The sequence below is a fragment of the Gorilla gorilla genome, chromosome 18 (genome assembly GCF_029281585.2).
Source record: "Gorilla gorilla gorilla isolate KB3781 chromosome 18, NHGRI_mGorGor1-v2.1_pri, whole genome shotgun sequence".
NCBI lineage: Eukaryota > Metazoa > Chordata > Mammalia > Primates > Hominidae > Gorilla > Gorilla gorilla.
The window spans coordinates 28,193,631-28,216,933 of NC_073242.2; the positions used below are offsets into that span (position 1 = coordinate 28,193,631).

At 48.3% G+C, this 23,303-nt stretch overlaps 1 pseudogene; it reads right to left on the reverse strand.

Moving 5' to 3' along the window:
• Window positions 1-4,440: 4,440 nt before the first annotated feature.
• Window positions 4,441-5,684, reverse strand: LOC101130110 (glyceraldehyde-3-phosphate dehydrogenase-like; annotated as a pseudogene).
• Between the last annotated feature and the right edge of the window lie 17,619 nt (window positions 5,685-23,303).

Sequence of the window (23,303 nt, forward strand, 5' to 3'; positions counted from 1 at the left end):
AATTTTGGAGGGACACAAACATTCAGACCATAGCAATGACATATCCTGTAGAAGACTTCCAGTAGACCGGTCTGGACTTCCTTCAAACACTCAGTTTATGAGCTCTGCTGCTGAGAAAGGGGGACCAAGGCAAGGTGGTGGGTCCTAAGGTTGACAATAATGGAGGACTATCTCCATTCTACAGCCTGTCTATCTCCATCAACAGTTTCCACCTAGTGTGCCCTGAACATTACCTTACATACCTGACTCACTCTGAAAATTAGAGTCTGGCATGGGAACCCTCAGGACAGAATTGGTGGCAGGACCCGGGCTGAGCATGATAGAAGGATGGTTAGAAATGGTCTTGCATCCGTGTGGTTCAGAGTTCAAGATGGGAGGCTGAGGCAGAAGAATAGCTTGAACCCAGAAGGCAGAGGTTGCAGTGAGCCAAGATCGTGCCATTGCACTCCAGCCTGGGTAACAGAGTGAGACTCCATCTAAAAAAAAAAAAAAAAAAATTCAAGATGCCTGTCACTCTGTTACTATCTGGGCATAGTCTGTGACAATAAAGAGAAAAGCATTTGTGTTAATTTAATAACATATATACATTAGGAATGCTTTCAGCAGCAAGTAACAAAAGTCTAAAAGTCTAGATGTAGGTGGCTTTCAGGCATAGCCTGATCCAGGGGCTCCTACCATGTCCTGGGGATTATGTTTACTTAAAAACGGGGTTTATATTTCTTTCTTAATAGTAAATAAATGATACTATATAGATACAGCTGCTTATGATGCCATGGCACTGTATGATTTTCTTAGCCCTATCCTCATGGTTGCAAGATGACTGCTGCAGCTCCAGGCATTGTGTTCACGTTCACATTTTTTTTTTTTTTTTTGTTTTTGTTTTTGAGATAGAGTTTCACTCTTGTTGCCCAAGCTGGAGTGCAATGGCATGATCTCAGCTCACTGTAACCTCCACCTCCAAGGTTCAAGCAATTCTCCTGCCTCAGCCTCCCAAGTAGCTGGGATTACAGATATGCACCACCACCTCCAGCTAATTTTTTGTATTTTTAGTAGAAACAGAGTTTCACCATGTTAGCCAGGCTGATCTCGAACTCCTGACCTCAGGTGATTCACCCGCCTCGGCCTCCCAAAGTGCTGGGATTAAAGGTGTGAGCCACCGCACCCAGCCATGTTCACATTATAAGTAGGAAGCAGAGGGAAAGAAATGATGCCAGCCACACCTGGACCCTCTTTTTTCAAAGCTTTCCTGTAAACCTTGAACAGCCTTCTGTCCCTATCTTATTGACCAGGACTGGGAAATACCACCTCCCTAAGCTTCAAGAGAGGCTGAGAAAGAGAAAATGTAGCTTTTCTAGACTGTATATAGTGGCAGTAGCAAGAGAGAGGGAAGTGAGGAATGCCAAATAGTGCCAACCACAGGACACTTTATTGTAAATATGGCAGGAGAATATTTTTTGAGACACAGATTGATGTTTCATTTAATTCTTGATTTTAAAAAACCTTTACTATTATTATTATTATTATTTGTAGAGACGGAGTCTTACTGTGTTCCCCAGACTGGTCTCAAACTTCTGGGCTCAAGCAATCCTCCCACCTCAGCCTCCCAAAGCGCTGAGATTACAGGTGTGAGCCACCATGTCTAGCCTGATATTTTATTTTCTTCTTTCTTCCCTAATGTTAATCCAAAACCTGTCTTTGTCTCATATTCAGTAGAGAAATGGGAGAGGGTGGAAAGCAGGTAAAATCCATGAGTTTCGGGCTTTTGTATCCCAATAGCTTAAGTCCTTATTGGAGAAAGATAAAGGCCAAAAATAGGACTTGTCACTTTCAGATGCCCCTGGGGCAGGGAGAAAAGAGAAAGGCAGAGGGGAAGTAATGGAAAAAAAAGAGAGAGTTTGGGAAATCTCAGAGGGAGAAGCTCTGAACTCCACTTCTTGGGGGAAAAGCGATGAGACCCCAGAGAGATGCTTGAGAAAGCCCAGAGCAGATGGGACCAGGCATGGTGGCTCACGTCCGTAATCCCAACACTTTGGGAGGCCAAGGCAGGGGATCACTTGAGTGCAGGAGTTGGAGACCAGCCTGGGCAACATGGCAAAACCCCATCTCTACAAAAAAATACAAAGGTAAGCTAGACATGGTGGTGCACACCTGTAGTCCCAGCTACTCGGGAGGCTGAGATAAGAGGATTGCTGGAGTCCAGGAGGTTGAGGCTGCAGTGAGCCATGATACACCACTGCACTCCAGCTTGAGGGATAGAGCAAGATCCTGTCTCAAAAAGAAAAAAAAAAGAGCAGAGGGGAGAATGCTTCACACAATGCCCTAGTTCTCAGTGGGCATGAGAGTAGTGGAACATTCTCTGAGCCTTGAGCATGGTCCTGAGAGGCGGAAGGAGCTGCACAGACAGAAACAAGCAGCCTGTGTAAGCTGAAAGCCAGGGGGTCGATGGCTGAGGGGTGATGTCTCAGGCACACCTGCGTGGACAGAGGACTTCAGTACAGACACTGCCCACCATAGTTTGGCACTTCAAAAGTTACCAAGAAATATACACATTCACATAGGTGAAAATGCCATCTTAGCTTGCAATAGAAATTATGCTGAGTGGCCAAGCATGGTGGCTCATGCCTGTAATCCCAGCACTTTGGGAGGCCAAGGCAGGTGGATCACCTGAGGTCAGGAGTTTGAGACCAGCCTGGCCAACATGGTGAAACCTCATCTCTACTAAAAATATAAAAATTAGCCAGGCATGGTGGTGTGCACCTGTAATCGCAGCTACTCAGGAGGCTGAGGTGGGAGAATCGCTTGAACCAGGGAGGCAGAGGCTGCAGTGAGCTGAGATTATACCACTGCACTCCAGCCTGGGCAACAGAGTGAGACTCTGTCTCAAAAAAAAAAAAAAAGAAAAAGGAATGGAAAGGAAAGGAAAGGAAGAGAAAGTATGCTGATTTATGGAAAAAGTAAGAAAGTTCTTCATGCCTTCTTGAGTATGTGGTCTGAGATCATAGTCTGTGGCAGAGACCACTGGGTACCTCTCCCAGCATCCATTCTCCCCCTTCTCCTTAGGAATAAACTTTTACTTCTAGCTGGGTACATTTCCCAGCCTCCCTTGCAGCTAGGTGTCATCATGTGACTAAGCGGTGGCCAATAAGATGTAAGCAAAATGGCTCTATGGGACTTGTAGGAAGTTGCCTTAAAAGGAAGGAACACAAGCTTTCTCCCCACTTCCTTGTTGCTTGGAGTAAGGCAGTTCCAGCAGCCATGTTGGCCCAAGAGGTGACCTTGAAAATAGAAGGTGGATGAGAAAGTGGAGCGTGAGACTCTGTGTTGTGGCCATAGCATCTTGGACCACTTGCCTTCAGATGTATTTGACATGAATGGGAAATGCACTGCATTAGTATGTGAGGGCTGCCATGGCAAAAAACAGCCAGCTCTCCACATCCTCAGGTTCTGCAACCACAGATTCAACCAACCACAGGTCAAAACTATCTGGAAAAAAAAAAACTGTAATAGGCTGGGTGCAGTGGCTCATGCCTGTAATCCCAGCACTTTGGGAGGCCGAGGCTGGAGATGGCCTGAGGTCAGGAGTTCGAGGCCAGCCTGGCCAATATGGTGAAACCCCATCTCTACTAAAAATACAAAAATTAGTTGGGTATGGTGGCGTGTGCCTGTAATCCCAGCTACTCGGGAAGCTGGGGCACGAGAATCACTTGAACCCAGATGGCAGAGGTTGCAGTGAGCCAATATTGTCCTGTAGCACTCCAGCCTGGGCGACAGAGTGAGACTCCATCTCAAAAAAAGAAACAAGAGAGCAATACTAGGCTGAGTTCAGCAGCTCACACCTATAATCCCAGCACTTTGGGAGGCCAAGGCAGGCAAATCACTTGAGGCCAGGAGTTTGAGACCAGCTTGAGCAACGAAATGAGACCACCATCTCTTCAGAAAAATTTATAAAAATTGGCTGGGCATGGTAGCACATACCTGTAGTCCCAGCTACTCTGGAGGCAGAGGTGGGACAATCAATTGAGCCCAGGAGTTCAAGGCTGCAGTGAGCTCTGGTTGCACCACTGCACTCCAGCTTGGGCAACAGACAGAGACCCTGTCTCTAAAAAAAATGAAATACAATACAATAAAATACAATAAAAAATACAGTATAACCACTATTTACATAGCATTTGCATTGTATTAAGTATTGTAAGTAACCTAGAGATGTTTTAAAGTATACTGCATAGATTATTTTCAAATAATATAACATTTTATATGAAGACTTGAACATCTGCCGATTTTGATATGTGGGAAGTCCTGGAACCAATCCCCAGGGACACCAAGGGACAACTGTGCCTCAGACTAGGAGGTTTAAACAAGAAAAATTTATTTTCTCACAATTGTGGAGACTTGGAGATTGTCCAAGATCAAGGTGTCGGCTGGGTTGGTTTCTTCTGAGGCCTCTCTCCTTGGCTTGTAGATGATCATCTTTTTAAAACTGATTGATTGATTGATTGATTGGCTGAGTGCTGGGGACTTTATTAATGGTACACAATAAGGCGGGGCTCCCTAGGCCCCTCCGTCTCCAGGGGGTCTGCATGGAAACTGTGAGGAAGGGAGATTCTCAGTGTGGTGGGTGGGGGACTGAGTGTGGCAGGGATTCCCCAGCAGTGAGGGCCTCTCTCTTCCTCTCATGCTCTTGCTGGGGCTGGTGGTCTGGGGGTCTTACTCCTTGGAGGCCATGTGGGCCATGAGGTCCGCCACCCTGTTGCTGTAGCCAAATTCATTGTCATACCAGGAAACGAGCTTGACAAAGTGGTCATTGAGGGCAATGCCAGCCCCAGCGTCGAAGGTGGAAGAATGAGCGTCACGGTTGAAGTCGGAGACAACCTGGTGTTTAGTGTAGCCCCAGATGCCCTTGAGGGGGCGTCAGATGCCCGCTTCACCACCTTCTTGATGTCGTCATATTCAACAGGTTTTTCCAGGCGGCAGGTCAGGTCCACGACCGACACGTTGGCAGCGGGGACACTGAAGGCCATGCAAGTGAGCTTCCCATTCAGCTCAGGGATGACCTTACCTGCAGCCTTGGCAGCACCAGTAGAGGCAGGGATGATGTTCTGGAGAGCCCCGCGGCTGTCACATCACAGTTTCCTGGAGGGGCCATCCACAGTCTTCTGGGTGGCAGTGATGGCGTGGACTGTGGTCATGAGTCCTTCTACAATACCAGAGTTGTCATGGATGACCTTGGACAGGGGTGCTAAGCAGTTGGTGGTGCAGGAGGCATTGCTGATGATCTTGAGGCCGTTGTCATACTTCTCATGGTTCACACCCATCACAAACATGGGGCGTCAGCGGAGGGGGCAGAGATGATGACCCTTTTGGCTCCCCCCTGCAAGTGCGCCCCAGCCTTCTCCATGATGGTGAAGATGCTGGTGGACTCTACGACGTATTCAGCACCAGCATCTCCGCATTTGATTTTGGAGGGATCTCGCTTCTGGAAGATGATGATGGGATTTCCCCGTTCTCAGCCTTGACAGTGCCATGGAATTTGCTACGGATGCAATCATACCGGAACATGTAGACCATGTAGTCGAGGTCAATGAAGGGTCATTGATGGCGACAATATCCACTTTACCAGAGTTAAAAGCAGCCCTGGAGACCAGGCGCCCAATACGACCAAATCCATTCGTTCCGACCTTCACCATGCTCTCAGGGATGTGAGAAAAGATGCGGCTGTCTGTCGAATGGGAGGAGCAGAGAGCCAATTTTAAGAAACAGGCTCCGCCAGGCGTGATGGCTCACACCTATAATCCCAGCACTTTGGGAGACCGAGGCGGGCGGATCACCTGAGGTCAGGAGTTCAAGGCCAGCCTGGACAACATGGTGAAACCCTGTCTCTACTAAAAATACAAAAAATTAGCCAAGCATGGTGGCTCACGCCTGTAGTCCCAGCTAGCCGGGAGGCTGATGCAGAAGAATCGCTTGAACCCGGGAGGTGGAGGTTGCAGTGAGCTGAGATCGCATCACTGCACTCCAGCCTGGGCAACAGAGTGAGACTCGGTCTCAAAAAAAAAAAAAAAAGACAGATGGGCTCTCACTGTGTTGCTCAGGCTGGCCTCAAACTCCTGGCCTCAAGCAATCCTCCTGCCTTGGTCTCCCAAAGTGTTGGGATTATAGGTTTAAGCCACCAGAGTGGGCCTTAAATGGTCATCTTCTTCCCGTATCTTCACATGGTCTTCCCTCTGTATGTCTGTGTCCTAATCTCCTCTTCTTTTTTTTCTTTTTTTTGAGACTGAGCCTTGCTCTGTCACCCAGGCTGGAGTGCAGTGGCACGATCTCAGCTCACTGCAACCTCCACCTCCTGGATTCAAGCAGTTCTCCTGCCTCAGCCTCCCAAGTAGCTGGGATTACAGGCACTCACCACCATGCCCAGCTAATTTTTTTCTTGAGACAGTGTCTCACTCTGTTATCCAGGCTGGAGTGCAGGTGTGTGATCTCGGCTCACTGAAACTACCACCTCCTCGGTTCAAGCAATTGTCCTGTCTCAGCCTCCTGAGTAGCTGGGACTACAGGCACAGGCCACCATGCCCAGCTAATTTTTGTATTTTTAGTAGAGACAGGGTTTCACCATATTGATCAGGCTGGTCTTGAACTCCTGACCTCAGGTAATCCACCCACCTCAGCCTTCCAAAGTGCTGGGATTATAGGCGTGAGCCACTGTACCCAGCCCTAATCTCCTCTTCTTATAGGGACACCAGTCATATTGGATTCGGACCCCCCCACCAACCGCAATGACTTCATTTTCACTTAATTACCTCTTTAAAGTTGCTATCTCCAGATACAGTCACATTCTGAGGCACTGGGAGTCAGGACTTCAACATATGCATTTGGAGGGGGACACATTCCAGCCCATAATACACACTTGTTAGCAGGAGTCAGGCCTATCCTGCAGTGTAGCTCTGGAAATAGCCCCCTGCCCTTTCTCAGCCTGTTTCCTCTTTTGTAAACCAGGGGCTTCCACTGACGGTGCTCATGACTGTTGTTGTGCACTGTGCTTCTTAAAAGCTCCGTCTGGGCCTGATGTTTAGCTAAATTTAGGGCCAATCTGTCCCCATCGTGGGCTTGGTGGAGCTGAAGAAGGCTGTGGGTGGACTCACAAAGAGATGGCTCCAGGCCCGCAGGTTCCCCTCCTCCGGCTTTGCTAAAGGTCTCCCTTCCTCTCCTATGGTGAGGCTCCAGGAGTGGCTCAGGCCCTCCACTGAACACCGACCATCCTCCAGGCTGCACTCGGAGGACCTGTGCACAAGGCCTGTTCCCAAGGCTGGCCTCTGCCCGGTGGTCCCAAGCCCAGTCTGCCCTGGATCTCAGCAAAGGGATGAGTTACATTTAGCAAAGAACAGTGCTAGGTGCCTTTCATGGTTAGCTCGAGAACCCCCATTTTATGAATGGAGAAACTGAGGCAGGGTCGGGCACGGTGGCTCACACATGTGATTCCAGCAGTTTTGGAGGCCGAGGCAGGCAGATCACTTGAGGTCAGGAGTTTGAGACCAGCCTGGCCAATATGGCGAAACCCCGTCTCTACTAAAAATACAAAAATTAGCTGGGTGTGGTGGTGGACACCTGTAATCCCAGCTACTCAGGAGGCTGAGGCAGGAGAATCGCTTGAACCTGGGAGGCGGAGGTTGCAGTGAACTGAGATCATGTCACTGCACTCCAGCCTGGGAGACAGAGTGAGACTCTATCTCAAAAAAACAAAAACACAACAAAAACAAAAGAAACTGGGGGCCAGACGCGGTGGCTCACGTCCGTAATCCCAGCACTTTGGGAGGCCGAGGTGGGAGGATCATGAGGTCAGGAGATCGAGACCATCCTGGCCAACATGCTGAAATCCCATCTCTACTTAAAAATGCAAAAATTAGCTGGGCGTGGTGGCGCATGCCTTTAATCCTAGCTACTCGGGAGGCTGAGGCAGGAGAATCACCTGAACCAGGGAGTCGAAGGTTGCAGTGAGCTGAGATCCTGCCACTGTACTCCAGCCTGGCGACAGAGCGAGACTCTGTCTCAAAAAAGAAAGCAAGAAAAGAAACTGGGGCAAACACCTACACTTACACCTGGCCTTGAATCTCACCCACTTCCACCTTCTCAGGAACTTCTCACTTCTGTATTTCAATCACTTTCAATTGAATCCATCTCATTAATATTTTATTTATTTACTTATTTGTAGAGATGCGGGTCTGCCTATGTTCCTATGTTGCCCAGGCTGGTCTCAAACTCCTGGACTCAAGCGATCTGCCCACTTCCGCCTCCCAAAGTGCTGGGATTATAGGGGTGAGCCACTGCGCCCAGCCAATAATTCTTATGTTAGACAGAATAGCCATTCATTTGTGATATGAGTTGCAAATATTTTTTCCTAGTTTGTCATTTTCCTTTTGACTCTATTGAGGTGAAGGAGACATAAGCTCTTGAGTACATTTCTAATGGCTTGTGCAGATTGCTACCACTCCTGTGATTGACAATTTGGCATTATCTAGCAAAATTGCAAATGCATTTATCCTTTGACTCAGCAGTCTCATTTCTGGGGATGTTTTTTCCTGATCAGATAGCTCAGATTTTCTTTTTTCTTTCCTTTATTTATTTTTTCTGAACACTCCTGGGAATTTATGCTATAGAGCTACTTGACATGAATGAAAATTGTGTGTGTGTCTGTGTGTGTCTGTGTGTGTCTGTGTGTGTGTGTGTGTGGCTTGGTACTGTTGACTTTCTTTTTAGAAGACTGGAAACAGCCTAGGGAATCATCAGAATCATCAATAGGGAAGTGATGAAATAAACTATGGTAAATCCACAAAACAGAATATTTTGTTGCCATAAAATAATGAAGAAGGCTTCTATGTATTGTAATGAAAAGAGCTCTAGGATATACCGTTAAGTGAAAAAAGCAAGGAGAAGCTGGGCATGGTGACTCTCCCCTGTAATCCCAGCACTTCGGGAGGCCGAAGTAGGCAAATCGCTTGAGCCCAGGAGTTTCAGAAGTTTCAGACCAGCGTGGGTAACATGGTAAAACCTCGTCTCTGCAAAAAATATAAAAATACAAAAAATTAGTCCCAGCTAATCAGGAGGCTTCAGGTGAGAGGATCACTTGAGCCCAGGAAGTTGAGGCTGCAGTGAGCCATGATTGCACCACTGCACTCCAGCCTGGGTGCAGCAAGACCCTGCCTCAGAAAAAGAAAGAACTATGTAATGCCACATTTGGATGCCGACCCAAGACACAATGCCAAAGCAGGGGTTCACAACCAGGGCGATTTTCCCAACAAGAGATGTTAGGCAACATCTGGAAGCAATGTTTACAACTAGGGATGGGGCCAGGCGCAGTGGCTCATGCCCGTAATCCCAACACTTTGGGAAGCCGAGGGGAGCGGATCACCAAAGGTCAGGAGTTTGAGACCAGCCTGACCAACATGGAGAAAACCTGTCTCTACTAAAAATACAAAAATTAGCTGGGTATGGTGGTGTGTGCCTGTAATCCCAGCTACTCAGGAGGCTGAGGCAGGAGAATCGCTTGAACCCAGGAGGCAGAGGTTGCAGTGAGCCAAGACTGTACCACTGAACTGCACTGCACTCCAGCCTGGGTGACAAAGTGAGACTCTGTCAAAGAAAAAAAAAACAACCTAGGGATGGGGTGCTACTAGCATCTAGTGTATAAAATCCAGGAAGGCTGCTAACACACAGGACAGCCGCCTATGACCCAGAATCATCCAGCCCAAATGTCAACAGTGACAAAGTAAAGAAACAAAGAAACCCTGGATTAGCATTTTCTCTGACATCAAAGTTAAATCCAGTGGACTTTTGTTTTTAAGTCTTTATCTATCTTGGCCTCCGAAGGAGTGTTCAGGATCCTTGACTCTTCCTCCTTCATGCAAAGCTGAATCCTGTGACTTCTGCGATGATTCTGGCTTCCCTTCCTCCATCCCCTTTACGGGCTCATCCTCCTACATGGCAATTAGATATCAGGGTTCCTGGGCGAGTCCTAGGCCCTCTTTTTGTCTCACCCCACACTGACCCTCATTGATCCCACTCACTTTGACTTTGTTTTTGGTTTGTTTCAATAGAGATGGGGTTTCACCATCTTGCCCAGGCTGGTCTCAAACTCCTGGCCTCAAGCAATCCTCCAGCCTCGGCCTCCCAAAGTGCTGGGATTACAAGTGTGAGGCACTGACCCAGCTACACCTTGGACTTTGGTTACCATCTTTTCTTTTCTTTTTTTTTTTTTTTTTTGAGACAGAGTCTAGCTCTGTACCCCAGGCTGAAGTACAGTGGTGCAATCTCGGCTCACTGCAACCTCTGCCTCTCGGGGTCAAGCAATTCTCTTGCCTCAGCCTCCCGGGTAGCTGGGACTACAGGCGCTTGCCACCACACCTGGCTAATTTTTTTGTATTTTTAGTAGAGACAGGGTTTCACCGTGTTAGCCAGGATGGTCTCAATCTCCTGACCTCATGATCCGCCCGCCTAGGCCTCCCAAAGTGCTGGGATTACATGCGTGAGCCACTGCGCCCAGCCTTGGTTACCATCTCTACACCAATGAGTCCCGCAATTATACACAGCCCAAACCTCACCTTGGAGTCAATTCCATACATCTAACTTCCTGCTCCACAACCTCGCCTAGATGTTTCCAAGGCCCCTGGGGCTCATCAGGAGGACAAGCTTGCCTTCAGGGTCCTCCATACCCAATCCTCTTTTGATGTCCCTATTTCAGTGACTAGCAAAACCATCAATCTAGATCCACAAGCAAGAAGCCTAGAAGTCCACTGGGCACCATGGCTCACGCCTGTAATCCCAGCACTTTGGGAGGCCAAGGCAGGTGGATTACTTGAGGCCAGGGGTTCGTGACCAGCCTGACCAACATGGTGAAACCCTGTCTCTACTAAAAATACAAAAAAATCAGCCAGGCGTGGTAGCGGGCCCCTGTAATCCCAGCTACTCCGGAGGCTGAGGAAGGAGAGTCACTTGAACTCAGGAGGCAGAGGTTGCAGTGAGTCAAGATCACGCCAGTGCACTCCTGCACTCCAGCCTGGGCAACAGAGTGAGACTCCATCTCAAACACACACACACACACACACACAGACACACACACACACACACAAAGTTTGATTTTCGTGAGCCACCACTCCCGGCCGTACTAGCCCTTAGATTTTTGAGTGACACAGAACTGAAGGAATTGAATGCAAGCTACTGTTGCTACCTGGGAAAGGAGGGTCACAGGCAAAGGCACAGAAAGTGCAAAGACCCTTCAGTAACGAGAGAAGATGAGTATCATTTCCCACATACTTACTGGCTATTTATATTTCTTTATTTCCATTTACCAGTTTACATTATCTGCTTTTTCCTTTTTTTCCTCTTTTCTTTTCTTTTTTTTTTGTTGTTGTTTGTTTTCTTTTCTTTTCTTTCTTTCTTTTTTTTTTTTTAAAGATACAATCCCCCTCTGTTGCCCAGGCTGGAGCGCAGTGGCAGCATCTCGGCACACTGCAGCCTCTGGCTCCCAGGTTCAAGCAATTCTCCTGTCTCAGCCTCCCGAGTTGCTGAGACTACAGGCGCATGCCACCACACCTGGCTAGTTTTTTTGTATTTTCAGTAGAGACGGGGTTTCACCATATTGGTCAGGCTGGTCTCAAACACCTGACCTCAGGTGATCCACCCACCTTGGCCTCCCAAAGTGTTGGGATTACAGGCATGATGTTTGTTTTCATTTTTGTTTTTGTTTTTTGAAACAGGCTGGAGTGCAGTGGCATGATCACAGCTCACTGCAGCCTCAAACTCTTGGGCTCAAGTGATCCTCCCACTTCAGCCTCTGAAGTAGCTGGAACTATAGGCAACCACCACCACGCCCAGCTAATTTTTTTTGTATTTTTTGTAGAGATGGAGTCTCACCATGTTGCCAGGATGGTCTCGAACTCCTGGGCTCAAGCAATCCTCCCACCTCAGCCTCTCAAAGTGCTGGGACTAACGACACGAAGATGTGAGCCCAGGCTGCTCTTTTTCCTATTGGATTCACAGTCCTTTTCTTTCTGATTTGTGAGAGCTAATTTTGGTTTATGGATATTACCCCTTATCTGTCCTTTGCATTACGCACTTTTAAAATCATTTACAATTTGTGTTTATTTTGCATATGGTAGTTTTTGCTGCATAGACAATTTTCCTTTTTTTTTTTTGAGACTGAGTCTCTGTTGCCCAGGCTGGAGTGCAATGGTGTGATCTCAGCCCACTGTAATGTCTGCCTCCCAGGTTCAAATGATTCTCCTCCCTCAGCCTCCCAAGTAGCTGGGATTACAGGTGCCTGCCACCACGCCCGACTAATTTTTGTATTTTAGTAGAGATGGGGTTTCCCCATGTTGGCCAAGCTGGTCTCGAACTCCTGACCTCAAGTGATCTGCCCGCCTTGGCCTCCCAAAGTGCTGGGATTACAGGCGTGAGCCACAGCGCTCGGCCTTTTCTAGTCAAATTTTTGATTTCTGAACTTGTTTCTCACCTGGAAAAGCCTTTTGCATCGACTTTTTTAAATCATTTACATTTTATTCTAATTATTTTATAGCTTTATTTTTAACTTTGAAATCTCTGATCCATCTGTTGTTTCCTAGGGTTTAAAGAGTAAGGTATCTAGTAACTGTGAATATAGATTTATATTTCTCCAAAGACCATCAAGTAGCCCATCTTTTCCTCACTAATTTGCTTTGTTTTTGTCTTGTTTTAGAGACAGGGTCTTGCTCTGTCATCCAGGCTGGAGTGCACTGGTACTGGAAGCTCACTGCAGCCTCAAACTCCTGGGCTCAGGCGATCCTCCGGCCTCAGCCTCCGGAATAGCTGGGACTACAGGTATGTGCCACCACACCCGGCTAATTTTTTAATTTTTTTAGAGACCAGATTTTGCCATGTTACCCAGGCTGGTCTCAAACTCCTAGGCTCAATTGATCCTCTCGTCTTGGCTCCTGAAAGTGCTGGGATTACAGGCGTGAGCACCACACCTGGCCCTTCCTCATGACCTGAAACGCCCCTGTGTCGGATGTTAAGTTCAAATCTACCCCTTTCGTAGTCATCTTTGCAATGCTGAGGCTGCAACTGTGCAAACCACCTTAGCCATTCTCTGCTAGACTCCCTGCTGGAGGCCGACTGCGAGGCTGGGGGAGTGAGGACACCAGAGTCCTTCCTGTTCCCATGACCCTGGGGCAATGGTGATGCTACTGGGTGGCTTGGGGGGACTTTAGCCCTCCCACCACTTGCTCTTCTGTTCCCCCACCAAGTCCTCCCAAATAAACATACTCTAAGCCAGGCACGGTGGCTCACGCCTGTAATCCCAGCACTTTGGGACGCCAATGCTGGTGGATCACCTGAGGTCAAGAGTTTAAGACCAGCCTGGCCAACATGGTGAAACCCCGTCTCTACTAAAAATACAAAAATTAGCCAGGCGTGGTGGCAGGTGCCTGTAACCCCAGTTACTGGGGAGGCTGAGGTAGGAGAATCACTTGAACCAGGGAGGCGGAGGTTGCAGTGAGCTGAGATCGCACCACTGCACTCCAGCCTGGGCGACAGAGCAAGACTCCATCTCAAGAAAATAATAATAATAATAATAATAATAATAATAATAATAATAATAATAATAAAATAAACATACTATGAGTTAAACAGCACATCTGTCTTCCAATGCTGCCTTGAAACAAACTCCCCAGCACTTCTTCTTCCAACCAGGCTGCCGTCCTAAAGATGTCTGCAGAGAAATTCTGAAATGGATCTTACTCTCTGAAGTGAGAGCGAAGCCAGGCACAGGGGCTCACGCCTTTAATCTCAGCGCTCTGGGAGGCTGAGGCAGGAAGATCGCTTGAGCCTAGGAGTTTGAGACCAGCCTGGGCAACATAGGGAGACCCCCATCTCTATTTTAAAAAGTAAAATAAAATAAAAGATAAAAAAATAAAGAAGGAGGCCGGGCGCGGTGGCTCATGCCTGTAATCCCAGCACTTTGGGAGGCCGAGGCAGGCGGATCACGAGGTCAGAAGATCGAGACCATCCTGGCCAACATGGTGAAACCTCGTCTCTACTAAAGATACAAAAATTAGCCAAGCCTGGTGGCGTATGCCTGTAATCCCAGCTACTCAGGAGGCTGAGGCAGGAGAATCAGTTGAACTCAGGAGGTGGAGTTGCAGTGAAGCGAGATGGTGCCACTGCACTCCAGTCTGGTGACACAGGGAGACTCCATCATAAATAAATAATAAAATTATTTACAAATAAATAAATAATAAATAAATAAATTGAAGGAGAGCTGACAACTGCGTAAGAGGGCTGTTCTCACATATCCCACCTTGCTGAGGTCTGCACACAGCTTGCCCATGCTGCCAACCTTCTCTGTGAGCCAAGTGTGCTCACCCTAAGATGGCACTCCCAGCCCCCACTCTCTCCTGGTTCCTCCTCCCCACCACACAACTGTCCAGAAGAAGGATCCAGACCAGGGGGCAGAGTCCCCTGTGGCTAGGGACTGACCCCGCTGGGCTGGGCATCTGAGGCCACCAGGGAGCCACCACGGTTCTTTGGGCAGCTCCATCTCAACACAGGACCATGTGGCAGGGGCAGCTCTCTTGCTGGCATTTGATGGAATAGCTGCAGCATGCAGGGGAGGGATTCTTCTTACTGTATATGGATCCCCAAGGACAGACTAAGGGCCAGGAGGTGGAAGGTACAGGGAGGGAGCCTGTGATGGTTAATATTGAGTGTCAACTTCATTGGATTGAAGGATGCAAAGTATTGATCCTGGGTGTGTCTGTGAGGGTGTTGCCAAAGGAGATTAACATTTGAGTCAGTGGACTGAGAGAGCCAGACCCACCCTCCACCTGGGTGGGCACCATCTAATCAGCTGCAAGTGTGGCTAGAATAAAAGCAGGCAGCAGAATGTGGAAGCACTAGGATGGCTGAGTCTTCTGGCCTCCATCTTTCTCCCATGCTGGATGCTTCCTGCACTCAACCATCAGACTCCAAGTTTTTCAGCTTTTGGACTCTTGGACCTACACCAGTAGTTTGCCAGGGGCTCTCGGGCCTTCAGCCACAGACTAAAGGCTGCACTGTCAGCTTCTCTAATTTTGAGGTTTTGGGACTTGGACTGGCTTCCCGGCTCCTCAGCTTGCAGACGGCCTATTGTGGGACTTCATTTGTTATCGTGTGAGTCAATTCTCCTAATAAACTCCCCTTCAAATATTCATCTATCCTATCAGTTCTGTCCCTTTAGAGAACTCTGACTAATAGAGAGCCCTTTTAATTGCCTGCAGCTCTATGGGAGGTAGTGAGTTTCCCATCCGTGTTCCTTTCCCTGGAATGCTCTTCCCACAAGGATTTGCAGAGCTCTCTACTCAGCCCCTTGAGGTCCATGCCACTCAAGTGTCACTTTATCAGTAAGGCCATCTGCAGCCACCTACCTAACACTGCAGACCTCCCACTCCATCCTCTTCTTGCTCCACTTTCTTCACCACTTATTTTCATCATCCATTTTTATTAATTTCTTTTTCTTTTTTTTTTTTTAGATGGAATCTCACTCTGTCGCCCAGGCTGGAGTGCAGTGGCGCGATCTCAGCTCACTGCAACCTCTGTCTCCTGGGTTCAAGTGATTCTCCTGCCTCAGCCTCCCGAGTGGCTGGGATTACAGATGCGTGCTACCACACGCGGCTAATTTTTTGTGTTAGTAGATACGGAGTTTCACCACGTTGGCCAGGCTGGTCTCGAACTCCCAACCTCAAGTGATCCTCCCGCCTCGGCCTCCCAAAGGGCTGGAGTTAGTGGCGTGCGCCACTGCACCTGGCCTATTTTTATTAATTTATATTATTTATTATCTATCTCCTGCCACGAGAATATAACTCCACAAAGGCAGGGACTTATATCAGTTTTGTTCATTCCCGAATCCCTGTGTCTAGAATATAAGTGCACATAGTAGGCACTGTAAATATCATTTTCATTCTCATTTCACAGCTATAGAAACTGAGGTTCATAGAGGACAAATAACTGGCTTTCACAGCACCCCTAGGTTTCCAACCCCGGAAACTCTGTCCCCTTAACCCTACACTACATTGTGGTTAGAAAATGCTTATTGTAGCACTGTGTGTAATAGAAGAAGGCTGTAAACAACCTGATTTCCCATCAGTAGGGGAGCAGTTAAACAAATTACAATACCATGCATCCTGTAATAGCCTATAAAAGCAATCTGTAAATGAATTAAGCAGATCAATATGCACATATATGGAACAATCTTCAAGCTATTGTTAAGTGAAGATAGCACGAAGCCCAACAGTGCATTGCATGTGCTCTCATGTTTGAAATAATAATAGTAATGATAATGATAATAAACCGGGCCAGCCATGGTGGCTCATGCCTGTAATCTCAGCACTTTGTGAGGCCAAGGTGGGAGGACCACTTGAGCCCACAGGTTCGAGGCCAGTCTGGGCAACACAGTGAGACCTTGTCTCTACAAAAAATTAAAAAGTTACGTGGTGGCAATGCCTGTAGTCCCAGGCTGAGCCTGGGAAGTTGAGGATTGCTTGAGCCTGGGAAGTTGAGGCTGCAGTGAGCTATGATTACACCAGTGCACTCCAGCCTGGGTGATAGAGTGAGACCCCATCTCAAAAAATAAAATAAAAATAAATGACAAACAGGATAGTCACACACACAAAGGCTGGATGTGCAGAGAAATGTTCTGGAAGGATGCTCTAGAAACTGTTGACAAGGCAAAGGACAGCCTGGGGGCCTCTAGTAGGAGGAAGCCTTTGTATTTCTTTTTGTAGCACTGAGATTGGTTTTTTTTTTGTTTGTTTGTGTGTTTCTTTGTTTGTTTGTTTGTTTATGGATCTTGCTGTGTCACCGAGGTTCGAGTGCAGTAGCACGACCTTGGCTCACTGCAACCTCTGCCTCCCAGGTTCAAGCGATTCTCCTGCCTCAGCCTTCTGAGTAGCTGGGGTTACAGGTGCCCACTAGCACACCTGGCTAATTTTTTGTATTTTTAGTAGAGACGGGGTTTCACCATGTTGGCCAGGCTAGTCTTGAACTCCTAGCCTCAAGTGATCCTCCCACCTCGGCCCCCCAAAGTGCTGGGATTACAAGCATGAGCCACCACACCCAGCCAGCATTGGGATTTGAATTCATGCACACGATTTACTTTTTTTCAGCAACATAAATCCTCCACATAGTTTAAAACTCAAAGCTACAGGCAGTATCTCAAAAATTAGCAGCCCCTTATCCTGCTGCTCTGCACTCCAACTCTTCTCTTTCTAAATTAGGCAATGCATTCAACACTTTTAGCTGATCCTGCTGTTTGCTGTTGTCTTTGGAAGTCAAGGTCATTCAAACTCTAAGCAACATGAAATTCACCCAGGGATCTTGTTAAAATACAGGTTCTGATTCAGCAGGTCTGGGGCAGGTTCCAAGATTGCGCATTTCTAATAAGCTCCCAGGTGATGCTGATGCTACTGGTCCATGGATTATTCTCTGAATGGCAAGATTCTAAAGAATCTGTGAACACAGCTATTTCTTGATTTTTCTGGTTTTGATCTTACTTCCTACTATAGAAAATGAAAATGTAGTTCTCTAATATCCTATCCCTTCTCTTCCACACACATGCATACTGTCTTCATCCTCCCAATATGGTTATATAACCTTTTTGGTTAAATATGGTTACATAACCTTTTTGGTTAAATATGGTTATATAACCTTTTTGGTTAAAATAAGTTTTGGTATTTATATTATTATACCTTTGTAGATAATATTAACAGCTCAGCCACATAGTATACCATGACAGCATTTCCATTTTTGTGCAACCTTTTGTTTTCCCTGGAGTTAATCATTGCTTAATATTTTCATTTCAGCTTTATCAGTGCATTCACAAACCCTCCTGACAAAACTGAAAGGCTCTTCTTAGTATATTCAAACACATTGCATAATCTAGGTCTTGGAGCCCCTGTCCCCCAATCCAATATAGGTTGATTGTTCCACGTATTTCCTCTGACAGAGCGAGACTCCAAAAAAAAAAAAAAGCACAAGAAATGGGTTACCAAACACAGTTTGAGGCAGAGAGGAGGATTTGGAACCTCTGCTATGAATTAGATCATGACTGCTAATTGTATCCTATTCTCCCTTCCCCTTTTCAATAGTAATCCACCTTTGCACCTTTAGCAATGCATATGGCCATGCAGCTAGAGACTGAATTTCCCAGTCTCCCAGTCTCCCTTGCAGTGAGGAACCAACTATTCACTAACAGAAAATGAGTAGGAGTAAGGAGTGTCACTTAGGCATCACTCCATCTTTCTTCCTCCTTGAGGACCAAAATGTGAGCGTGATGCCTATAAGCCATTTTCGACTGAGAAGACTACCAACCCCTGGACTGCTACCTGAGAAACAAAATTCTACCTTGTGATAAAGAAAACTTGGCCCAAACCTGGCTCAGGATATAACTTTTTTCCATGTGATGCAATTCACAACCTCCTTCTGGGAAGACATTGGCATCCTTGACAAAATGAAGAAGCAACATTTTTTTTTTTTTTTTTTTTTTTGAGACTGAGTTTCACCCTTGTTGCCCAGGCTGGAGTGCAATGGCACAATCTCGGCTCACTACAACCTCCACCTCCCAGGTTCAAGTGATTCTCCTGCCTCAGCTTCCCAAGTAGCTGGGATTACAAGCATGCGCCACCATGCCTGGCTAATTTTTTGTATTTAGTAGAGACAGGGTTTCACCACATTGGTCGGGCTGGTCTTGAACTTCTGACCTCAGGTGATCCACCTGCCTTCGCCTCCCAAAATGCTGGGATTACAGGCATAAGCCACCCTCCCCGGCCGCAACATTCTGATAAACTTTAATTCAAGTAAGACTTCTTCTAGGAAACCAGGGGCCCAGTGAGGTGGCTCATGCTTTGTAATCCTAGCACTTTGGGAGGCTGAGGTGGGAAAATTGCTTGAGGCCAGGAGTTCAAGACTAGCCTGGGTAATATAATGAGACCCCCATCTTTACAAAAATTAAAAAAATTAGTTGGGAATGGTGACACATGCTTGCAGTCCCAGCTACTCAAGAGGCTGAGGTGGAAGGATTGCTTGAGCCCAGATCAAGGCTGCAGTGAGCTATGATCATGCCTAGGTGAGGCCTGGGCGGACGGAGCAGATGAAACTTGGCAGACGCCATTCTCCGAGCCCTGGGTCCTGGGTTCCAGACAGATACAGTGATAGGTGAGGGCCCCAGCGGACAGATCCTCTAAATGGCCCGAGCATTTCCAGCCAGCAAAGGGTGGGCCTCAGCTCCATCAAGAAGGGCCTGGGTCCACCAGGAAGCAGGCAGAGCCTCCCCAAGGCCGAGCTATCTCAGGTCTCTTCCTCTCTTGGAGGCTCATTGTGTTCTGGAAACATTTAAAAATACCAGAAACAGCATTATGAAAACCACGGTGTATCTTAAATGTTTACATCTGCCTAATGAACACTCCTGTTTTGTCTTGGTTTTGTTTGTTTGTTTGAGATGCAGTCTCACTCTGTCGCCCAGGCTGGAGTGCAGTGGCACGACCTTGGCTCACTGCAACCTCCGCCTCCCGGGTTCAAGTGATTCTCCTGCCTCAGCCTCCCGAGTAGCTGGGATTATAGGTGCCTGCCACCACGCCCAGCTAATTTTTGTATTTTTAGTAAAGACGGGGTTTCACCATGTTGGTCGGGCTGGTCTTGATTTCCTGACCTCAGGTGATCCACCAGCCTCGGCCTCCCAAAGTGCTGGGATTACAGGAGTGAGCCACCACACCCAGCTGTAATGAACACTCTTAATACAAACACACAAATACAGTGCCATATAGCTGTTCCATTCACAAGATAATTACAGGACTCATATAGGACATTGACCACCACGGGGTAGCGGAGGAGGGTGTGGTCTGAGAAGGGAGGTTTCCTGGATGACGTCCCATGAATGTCTTAGCTTTCAATCGCATCAGAGAAACTGTCATGCCTGAGTGTATGACGGCATGCAAAGATAATACCACAGGTCTATGTTTTGTTTTTCTTTTTTTCTTTTTCTTTTTTTGAGGTGAAGTATCGCTTTGTCACCCAAGATGGAGTACAGCGGCTTGATCTAGGCTCACTGTAAACCGGCCAAGTAAGTCTACGTTTAAGGTTCTTAATGTGGGGCCCAGGCCAGATTCCTTCAACTCCTCAAGACAGGTCTGTAAGCCAGGCCTGCACCCAGGAGGATGACCAGGGCTGACCCTGAGTGGTGAGAGGAAAACTCCCCCACATCCCAAAGCAATAGAGCCAAGGGCTACAGGACTGGCTCTGGCACCAGAAGTTTGTGACATGGCCCCTGCTGTCCCATGGTATGGCCCATAGGTCTGGCTCAGGGGCAGGAGGGCCTTGGGGGAGGCAGAGGGAACCACCATCCCTCTAGGAGGGGTGGCAAATGGCCGAGATTGAAGGGGTCAGACCCTCCAAGATGTTCAGGGCAGAGTTTGGAGCTGCATGGTGACTCTAATCCTCCTTCCCTAGGCTGTCATCAGAAGAGGGTCAGGGGTGGGAGGGGAAAGGTGGAGTCTTAGGCTCTTGTGAACTGTGTCTGAGCCTCTACCCGCTACCTCCAGCCAAAGAGCCGGGCCCAGCCACCCAAACAGGAGACAGACAGAGCTTCACAGCCACTAAGAATTAAGACCTATTGATTTTCCCCATTAGCTAGAGAACGCCATCAAAGTGCATTAAAACCAGGCAAAGCGGCAGCATCGTGAATAATTAACATCTGCAAATGACAACCCCATGGGGCTGGGGGGAGGCGGGAAGGGGCTTCTAGATGCCTGGGGCACCCTGACCCCTTCTGACCCCCACCCCAGGGAGCTATAGTCTAGGCTGCCCTCCCCTCCCTGTCTCTTGTCCCCTCTCATTCCCTGTCCTCTCCTTAAAGAAACACCGAGTCCACGGCGCAGCCAGCGACCTAAGCCGATGCAGGGAGGATAGAGCACGGAGGCAAGTGTCGAGTGGCAGCTCTGCTGTGTGTCACTGTGTAACCTCAGCAAAGTTGCTGCCCCTTTCTGGGCTCATTCTCCGCCTCTGCACAGTGCAGCGATTGGCCCAGCTGTCCTCTTGCTCAGTCTGTGGTTCTAGAGAGGAACAGTGACTCCCAAAGTCACATAGCAGGTCCGTAGCAGAGCCTGGGCCACTGCGGCCTCCCCCGCAGCCCAGTCTATGGGACCCCTTTGTGCCAATCGGAAAAAAGCACCCCCTCTGGGTAAAGCAATTGGAAGAGGCCACCCCTTTGAGCGGACCAATTTGAAAATGAATGCATGCCCTCTGAATAGATCAATTAGAAAAAGGCACCCTTCTAGGGGGACTAATTTTTTCTTTTCTTTTTTTTTTTTTTTTTTGAGACAGGGTCTCTCTCTGTCTCCCAAGCTGGACTGCAATGGCGCAATCTCGGCTCACTGCAACCTCCGTCTCCTGGGTTCAAGCAATTCTCCCGTCTCAGCCTCCTGAGTAGCTGGGATTACAGGTGTGCGCCACCATGACTGGCTAATTTTTGCATGTTTAGTAGAGATGGGATTTCACCATGTTGGCCAGGCTGATCTCGAACTCCTGACCTCAGGCAATCCACCCTCCTCGGCCTCTCAAAGTGCTGGGATTACAGGCCTGAGCCACTGCGTTCAGCCTAGGGGGACTAATTTTTTAAAGGCACCCTTCAGACTAACCAATAAGAAAGAAGCACCATTTTGGGTGGGCCAATAAGAAAAAGGCAACTCCCCATGCTGTCACAGTTGAAAAGTGCAAGTCTTGGCAGAGCAGAGGTAGGGCTGGATACCACCCCCCATCCATCCTCCCCTCCCCTCCCCTCTCCCCTCTCCCTGACCCCTGACGGGCTGCTATCTGCCAGGGTGTCCTTGTGCATTGTGCACAGCCTAAACAACTGTACATGGCTGCTCTGTTCCAAGCCTCCACCTTCTCTGGGCCAAGGAGGCCCAGACCTATTCTTCCAGCCAGTGGAACTCAGTTCCACATATATCGATGGTCCCTTCCAAGCCTCTCTGCTTCCCCACCTCCAAACTCCTCAGCCCCTTAGCTGACCTGAGTTCCCACTTCCATCTTCCTCCCACCCACCCTTCCTCCTCAAAGCCCTGGATGGGCAGCTCTGGAACCAATCCCTCATGCATCTCCGACTGCATCACCTCTGCTTCTTGCTGCCTTGCAGTGCACCGTCCCTGCCTTCCATGCCTCTGAGCCTTCGCATACTCTATTCTCTCTGCTGGCGATACCTCCTCTCTTGAGCCCCCTGGAAAACTCTACTCACTCTTCAAGGCCCAGCTTAAAGATCTCTGCCTCTCACTCTCCTCCTCAAATGCCAGCCAGTTCTTGCCTCTGGGCTTTTGCACCTCTTCCTAGAATGTTCTGCCTCCAGATCTGGCTGGTTCCTCCTCCTTCCTCCTCCTCCTCCTCCTGCAGGTTTCAGCTCCAGTGTTCCCTTCTTGGGAGGTGTTCCCTGAACACCCCATCTAACTACCTCCCCATCAGCCTGTCGCATGTCCCTGTTTTATTTTTTTCGTAGCACTTTGGACAATCTGAATTTATTTTTCGTTGGTTTACAGGTGTTTCCAGAGCCATTGTGAATGGTGGTGCATGTTGTCAATTGCAGAGGAGGTGAGTGAGGCCGAAACCCAGCCTGGGCCCACACTACAAGCTGGTGCTGGGGCTGTACCTGCTTGGCGGGAAGCACCTTTTCCTAACTCACATGATGGCACTATACAAGCAAGCTGCAGCTCCACTGGTGTCACCTCCTGCAGTGACACCCAAACCCACCAAAGAGGAACGGCACCTGCCCACTTCACTGCTGTGTGTCCATGTCCAGCACGGTGCCTGGCACCAAGCAGGTGCCAATAAACATTTCCAAGCCTGGTACAGTAGCTGTAATCCCAGCTACTTGGGAGGCTGAGATGGGAAGATCGCTTGAGCCCAGGAGTTTGAGACCAGCCTGGGCAGCATAGCAAAACCCTGTCTCAAATAAGTAAATAAATAAATAAATAAATATATTCAGGCAAACAAATTCTCTTATGATTCCCCCACTCCCACCCTCTTCCCATACTCCTCAGTAAAATACGCTAGGCACTGTGGCTGCTTCGTCACTGGGTCTCACTGAAGCCAGCCCCAGAACTGGGCCCAGGGTTGGCAAAGGTGACTGTTAAGGGAACATAGGAGGACCCAGGAAATTGAGGGGTGATTGTGTGAGTTTGGGAGCCCTGGGGATGCTCCCTGAAGCCCTGAGCCCCTTCTATCCCAGAGGGGCTGCCCTGAGCTCCCAGTGCCCCCTCCCAGGG